Here is an 8,348-nt window from a genome sequence, read left to right as displayed (position 1 = left end):
GTGAGAAACAATCAACCAGACCATGCACATTTCACACAGAAAGGGCCTGATCCAAGTTGGTATGAAGGAGGTGGGGAGTTAGTCTTTTCAAATGAATTGTTAGATCATTTGTTTTATAATTTCATTTGGAGAATTTGCCTATCAGTAGTAAATACACAGCAATGCAGATATATTTGAGATGTGACAGTAATGTTAAATTAATTTTATTAATTTAAAAATAACTAATTTTAATTTTTAAAAACCTTGACTTTAAGTGTTTATTCATTGTTATCTAAAGAACATGTATCATCAAAGATGAGAAATAGTTTCCAGGTGATTACCACAGAGGAACAGGCAGAATACTAACACTTTCTAAATTGAAGAGATTCAGTAGCCTCATTATTCTCAATTAACTACAAAGCTCAAGAAGCAAATTATCCACCTGCCATAGCTGTTTCTTGAGATTTAAGGGAGCTTAGAAGTAAGGTGGACCTCTGCCATTTCTTGATAAATGTGCCCAGTCCACACAAAACATATCAAATACAATCTGGTCAAAGAAAATTCTCAAGCATTTACTGTTGCTGAGGAATGAACATTCTGGTTAACTCCTAGACATCAAACTGCAGTCACTCACTTCCTGGAAGTACATCTTATACTGGCTACTGGCTGGATTTTCCATTTTGGCATTTCAAGCCTTCTTTTGGTGGCTGCCTTTGTTTGGAAAAATAAATGGAAATTCAACACTTAACAAACCAATTTATCAGGTGCCCTATTTCAGGCAGCAAGAATCCACCTGAGCTATGTTGTGGATAACTATCCATTCTCTGGCTTCTTGAAATGGGGCTGCCAGGAAGCTTAATCCATGTTGGCTCAGTCAGCCTCTGCTTTGGCTTCAAACACAAGTAAAATATTGGCTATTACTGGACAAGCTTTAGGAGACAGTAAGTGCTTGGCAGCTGCTGAAAAGGCTTGTTCTGTTTCCTGAGTAATAGCAGTTCTGTGGAACAGAATGGGAAAGAAATAATAATGTTGGGTAGTTTATGTGCTAATCTTTTAAAATACAGATGCTTGGTGAAATGCAAAAGAATATTCTCTGATTTATTAACATCTTACAGTCCCTGAACTTTTCATATTAAAAGGGCTCCTGATTTAAAGTGAACTTCTACTGAAAAGGAAATGGCAGTCATCTTTCCAGAAAAGAGAATGTTGGAGTCATCAGAACAAAATTGAATGGAAACACTATTTGAAATGACTGCTGCCTTTACCAGAGAGGATCATTAACCTTTACATAAATTTATGGTCTTGGTTTTTTTTCCAAATTTAGATTTCATGAAGACCAACAGAACACATATGAAATAGCAGCCTCTGTACAGCATCAGTATCTGCTTTTAATTTAGTTGGCCATCTTTTACTTACAGACAAAAAATGTGGAAGCAGAAATTCTATAAAGTGATGTTTTCCAGTGTCTCCTTTATGTTTATTTCTCTCGAGCAGTAGGCCTGCTCCTAGGGATCTAGATAATAGTGATTGTTTCCCCCAGTCCAAAGTGTGAACCAACCTCTTCTACTTCCATGGATGGAGTATGACAGAGGTTACTTTGCTCAACATCTCTAACTCTCCACTTTTTGGTTATAATACTGAAATGCCTATGGTTCCCTCACAGAGCTACTGTGGGGATTAAATTAAATAAGCCTCTAAATCCAATGTTAGAAGGCAATGACACTATGTTAACACACTGTGAACATTTTTAAAAGCAAATAACAATAAAAATCAATTGGAACTAAAAAAGTGTATCAAGATGTTTGAAGCATAAAACAATAAAGCAATAACTGCCTTAAGAATCTTAGGAAGTGAGACAACAGCCAAGATGACCCCTGCCACATGGCCCAGATGGTTAGACCACACCCGAGATGACTCCCAGCCTGCCTAGCACCACTGGACCCTGGTAGGGAGCAAAGCTTGAGATGACTCTTGCCCAGTGCCATATGACATGAGTAGGGCACAGTACTCCTGAGACAATCCCAGACACTCAGAGGCACCAGGCACCATGGAGATGAGCAACTAAGTAGTGGAGAGATGGTACAGAAAGAGAAGCAGGATGTATGTACAATGAAGAGAGGCAGAAATAGAGACTCAAGGGTAATGAGGAACATCCTCATGTGAGTAGCCATCAAAGCTTAAGACCATGGTGAAGTACTGGCATGTGCTGCCACCGAGGGCCATGTCTGAGTCCAAAAGGCCAGCAGACATCCCTGGTCTGGGCTGATGCCTGAGGCCAAGTTGATGTCTGAGGGCTATGTAGAACTGACCCAACCCTTTGTCTGGGCACCATGGGGAGCTTGCTTATCCCCTCCCCTAGAAAGCTCAGTAGAGCTGGTCCTGGTTGCAGGAGTTGTAAGTGAGCTAGCCCCGACAGCATGAGCCTCCTAGAGCTGGTCCAGCCACTTGTTTGCCATGTGGTGGTGTGGGCAAGGGAGAGATGTCCTCCCATCCTTGTTCCTCGACAGCTGTGGAAAGCAGGAGATCTGGCCCCAGGGTCATGAGAGAGAGAGAGCTGGTCCGGTCCCTTATCTGCTGCAATACTTGAGAGAATGGGCTCTACATTTCACCTGGGCAGCACAGTAGAGCTGGTCCTGGTTATGTGGCTTGCAAGTAAAGACAACCCCAATGGTATGAGAGCAGAACAGCTGGTCTAGCCATCTTTAGCACTTGGGAGACCAGGCTCTGCCTCTTGCCTAGGCAGCACAATAGAGTTACCCCTGCTGGCATGGCAGGTGAAGGAGCCCCAAAGGCGTTAGAGTAAGGGAGTTGTCTCTGCCCCTTGCCATTTTCAGCACTGGATGAGCTAGCTGGGATAGTTCTAGAGAACTCACCCTGGTGGTGTGGGTGCAGGAGAGCTGCCAGGCTGACCAGCTCAGATAACATCCAGGCCCAGAACTAGGACTTTAAGTGACTCACCCCAACGTCTACCCTATCAATGAACTGCTGAAGCATGACAAGGAGCCAGTCCTACAGAAAAGCTGAAGTATCTCTATGACACAGGGCATCAACAGGATATCCCAGGATATCTGAGACCTCTGAGGATCTATCTATGAATAACGTAACAGAAGCCAGAGGCCTAGAACCAGACCAGTGAATCATTGCAATGAACATTTGCAAGCAAAGAAATGTGGACAAAAGGATATACTGAGGACACATTGTGACATGCTAAAATTTCTACACTGACATCTTTTTTCTTTTGTGAGGGAAGTTGCAAGAACAGAGGTCAGGTATGAAGAGACAGGGAGATGTATGGGATTTGGATGCATGCTGTGAAATTCACAAGGAAGCAATAAAAAGTTTTTTAAAAAGAATCTTATGAAATCAGAAATTGGGAAGATGTTTCTGTGATTAAAGGTGCTTGTTACCAAGCCTAATTTCGTTAGTTGGGTACCTTGGACCCACATGGTGGAAGGAGCCAACCACTCAACTAAAAAGGAGATCTGTGCATTTTAACACAGTCCACTATACTGTAGTATGATCTGAAAGCACAATTCCATATGAACGTCATATTATAAACAGGCTGCTATCTCCATGCTTGTCAGTGGTGTAGAAATAAAGTCTCTGAGGTCTCAGGTATACAGCTACTCAGTTTAAATGCAACTGAAAGACTCTCATTTGGAAACTATATGTAAATGGAAATATATGTGAACGACACAAGGAAATGGCCAGTATATTTGCTGTGGGGTTATTTCTTAACTGCCAGACTGATTTACATGCTTGGTCCATACCTGATATCCAGATGGAGGGACTGGACAAATCCGTATGCTCATTCAGCTCTTGGAGACTGTGTTCAGTTCCAGATGCATAAGAGAAGCTCTTTAACTTCCCTGTGGGGAACAGGCTAAACAAAACAACTGACAGTTCCTACCTAAATGTCATGATATTCACATCTTTGATTATTTTATATATCATTGATTTTGTACCATATTTTGGCAAAGGACAAGATCCCATTTCAATAATTTTTGGTTGACAAACAAATGACACCAAAATAAACAAATGAAAAGTTTTTAAAAATAGAAAAAAAAGTTCAAAATAGTAAAACTGTTCCTTAGTATTAAATCTAGGAACACCTACACAAAGTTTTGAGCCCATTTTTGTTTTAATCAGTTAGTTAATACAGAGGCCTTTTTAAAGAATTCAAAATCACAGTTTACTCTTAACTATACTTGAAAATATTGTGAAAACATATATCCACCTGTGAATACATGCTCAAAACAGTATAATTGGATTTTTAAGAAAATGAATTTAGGAAATATTATAGAATTCCCCAAGAAGAGAATCTCAATATCACCTTGTCTAGATCAAGTTGGCCACTGAGCATGTCTTTGGAGTTTACCTGATTATGTTAAATGAGATGGTAAGACATGCCCACTGTGGGTGTCATCATTCCCAGATAGGGCAGTCTGGACTGTATAATAATGAAGAAAAGGAGCTGAATAAAGCATGTACAAATTCTTTGTTCTCTTTTCCTGATTTTGAATGTAATATGACCAGCCCTTCAAGCTTCTGCTGTTGCTACTTACCTGTAATGATTGACTAGAACTGTGAGCCAAATATACCCTATCCATCCAAGTTGCTTTTACCATAGTATTTTCTTACCTTAACAAGAAACAGCACTATGCCACAGGGTCTTGTGAATCTCAAGCTTTTTGCTTCAGCTAGCCTGGCTGGCCAGCAAGACATCCAGGATCCTCTTGTCCCTGCCTCACAGTACTAGGATGACAGCCATGTATCTGAGCCCAGCTTTTAGGTACATATAGTTGAGTGAAGTGGCCATATTTCTACAGCAAACACGACCCACTGAGCTGTTTCCCAGGCCCCTAATCTGTTTTAAATTGTCTGCCATAAAAAACAATCTCAGTTAATTTTCTTTGCAGGGAAATTTTTTTTAAATTCATTTTGCATTTGTTTAATTTTCCTAAAAAAGAGTATGTTCAAAATTGAGCCTACCATTAATATATACAATATGTTGATACCATGCATACTGTTGCTATAAGGATTACTGTTAGCATTTTTATAACAATCTCAAACTATAAATGGCTAAAAACTTCAAAATGGCTTGTGCTATAGTAGTGAAGATAAAACAGAACATGAAAATTGGATTATATTTTTAACTAATAATTTTTATAACTTGTTAAGTTGGTGATAGAAAAAGCATGGTTTCTAATTCATTACACCTTCAATGATTGATATATAACTCAGGAACTGACTCCTTAAAAGTCCCCACTAGCTTTTCAGAAAGTCATCTGACCTCGTAGTAGCCACACCAAGTGATCGATTTCTTCAAGATGCTCACCCTGATCCTAAGGCTTTTCTTTGCCCCTATTAGGAACAACTTTATGTTCATCAAGAAAGACCCAACCAAAACAGTTATAAGAGTGAAGAATCTCAGCTGGGTGTACTGTCACATACTCTTAATCCAAGCACTCTGGAGACAGAGGCAGGAGGATCACTGTGAGTTCGAGGCCAGCCTGATCTATGAGTCCCAAGTCAACCTGGGCTCTGCTACACAGAGAAACTCTGTCTCAAAACCCAAACCAAAAAGAAAAAAAAGTACAGAATCTCAACTGGGTAGAACAGCACCATCTATAACCCTAGCACTTGGTGGAGCCAAACAGAATTTTAAGTTCAAGGCCAGACTGTTCTGCAAAGCAACAGTTCATCTCAAAACCAAATATAACTGCAGAAGCATTTGTTTTGCTGTGAAAGACTTAAAGGACAAAAACTTATTCCCCTTAAGTTCATACTGGTTACCCAGTTTACCTTAGCACACATCAGTTTATCAATTCAGATCAACAAGACAACTCAAATCCTACTTCCATGGCTTTGAATACTATATACTAGTGCTTAACATCAACCCTAATGAGCCAACCTAAGTGATGTCAAGTAATCCACAAGGGGGCAGGAATGTTCACAAGGAAGTAAAGACAGTTACCAAGACTTTCTCAATAGATCAGCAAACAAAAAATACAAGAAAATATGTCTAGAGAAATTTATGCCATTTCTAAATTATATCATAAGTATGTATTAAACTGTGAAACACATACATAAACTTAAGTTTTTAAAATTATGTAAATGCCATCACAGATAACAACAGCCACATGGCTCAGCTAATACAGCTCTTTTTTTTTTTTAATTCTTAGAAAAGTATGAACTTTGAAGGAAATCCTGGATTACTGGTGTTACTCTAGCATTGTCATCTATTTCCTGTCTATGCACTTACAAGCATGGAGTTGTTTCCTGTTATTTGTCATTTGTTTCATGTCAAAACTTGTTGTTTTGATTGTTGTTAAACAATCAAAAAGGTTGTTTAACACAACCTTTTGAGCCATACAACTCCATATTTCATGGTTACAAAATGCAGGAAGATAGCCTTTGTTTTCTATCTTGAGATTCCATTGCTGACGAGAGACACCATGACCAAGACAACTCTTATAAAGGACAAACTTAATTGGGGCTGGTTTACATTTTCAGAGTTTCAGTCCATTATTATCATGGTGGGAATCATGGTATTATCCAAGCAGATGTGGGGCGGGAGAAAGAACTGAGAGTTCTGTACATTGATCTGAAGTCAGTCAAAAGGAGACCTCAAAGCCCATCCCCAGTGTGACACATTTCCTCCAACAAGGCCACATCTCCTGATAGTTCCAGTTTCCATAGGCCAAGCATATACACACACCACATTCTCTTTCTGTGCCTTCCTGTCAACTATGATAGAAATCATCCTCTTGGCTTGACAGTAGCATCAATTTCATATTCCACATGTAAAAAATGTATAACTGGCTGAGAATATGGTTCATTAGTTAGAGTATTTACAATGTAATCATGAGGACCTGACCTGAGTTCAGATTGAGCACCTATATAACAAGTTAGCCATCAGCCAACTATCTGGCACAAGCCTGTAACACCAACTCTGAGTGGGCAGAGACAGGAGAATCTGAAGTCTGATGGCTTTAAACCTACCACATAAAAAAGGAGCCCAAGCTCCAAGCTTGGAGAAAAACACTCCCGCCTTAAAGGAATAAGAAGAGAGTGATAGAAGATACCCAACCCCTTCTTGTTATACTGACACAAACACACATATATATGTACAAATTTAAAAATAGTCAAAACATTTTTAAAGGTTTTTAAAAAAAAATATGACCTGAGAGAAACTAAAACGTTCATTTTTTTTACAAAGATCTAGCTTTAGGTGCTAAATGTTGTTTATTACCTATCTGAAATTGGATGAGTTTCCCAACATTTCCAAGCCTTCATTTCTACATTAACCAAATAAAAAGTAAGTTAAGTGCATGGGATTATTTTCAAGACAGAATGAAAATATATAGAAACTCATTTTGAAGAATTAAACAGATGTAATTTATTAATTGCTTATCAAAATATGTAACTATATGAACACATTCACATTATCATTGAACATTAAAACATACAATCTGAAAGAAACCTGGAACTCAAACAGGATCGACATACACCAAGAAAGAGCATAAACTCAAGGTCTGTAGAGCTCAACTTGAAAAGGTATATAGGGTTACCTCACTCAGGATGATCTTCTCCAGATCCATCCATTTCCCTAAGAATTTCATAAATTCATTGTTTTTTATAGCTGAGTAGTACTCCATTGTGTAAATGTATCACATTTTCTGTATCCACTCCTCTGTTGAGGGACATCTGGGTTGTTTCCAGTTTCTGGCTATTATAAATAAGGCTGCTATGAACATAATGGAGTATGTGTCCTTATTACATATTGGAGCACCTTCTGGGTATATGCCCAGGAGTGGTATAGTTGGGTCCTCTGGTAGTTCTATGTCCAGTTTCCTGAGGAACCACCAAACTGATTTCCAGAGTAGTTGTACCAGCTTGCAATCCCACCAGCAATAAAGTAGTGTTCGTCTTTCTCCACAACCTGGCCAGTGTCTACTGTCACCTGAGTTTTTGATCTTAGCCATTCTGACTGGTGTGAGGTGGAATCTCAGGGTTGTTTTGATTTGCATTTCACTGATGACTAAGGATGTTGGACATTTCTTTAGGTGCTTCTCAGCCATTCAGTATTCCTCAGTTAAGAATTCTTTGTTTAATTTCAGAATATGAAAGTATATAAAGTAAATGTAGAAAAAGTGTTTTTGTTAAAAGTCCAATATACATCTGCCAGTACCTATTTGTGGCCTTGAATCCTGTATCATTTACCCAGTCTTTCAGAATAGTATGTAAACACCATCCCTGTGGCATATAAATTGAAAACAGCTTTTTACAATTTCACTTTCAAGGTTGTAATCCTAAAGAATTGAGGTGTGTGCCAACCCTTAGAAAAGAGTAGACATACAAAATAA

This window comes from Mastomys coucha, unplaced genomic scaffold (assembly GCF_008632895.1).
Source record: "Mastomys coucha isolate ucsf_1 unplaced genomic scaffold, UCSF_Mcou_1 pScaffold6, whole genome shotgun sequence".
Classification (NCBI taxonomy): Eukaryota; Metazoa; Chordata; class Mammalia; order Rodentia; family Muridae; genus Mastomys; species Mastomys coucha.
This window is presented reverse-complemented; position numbering follows the sequence as displayed.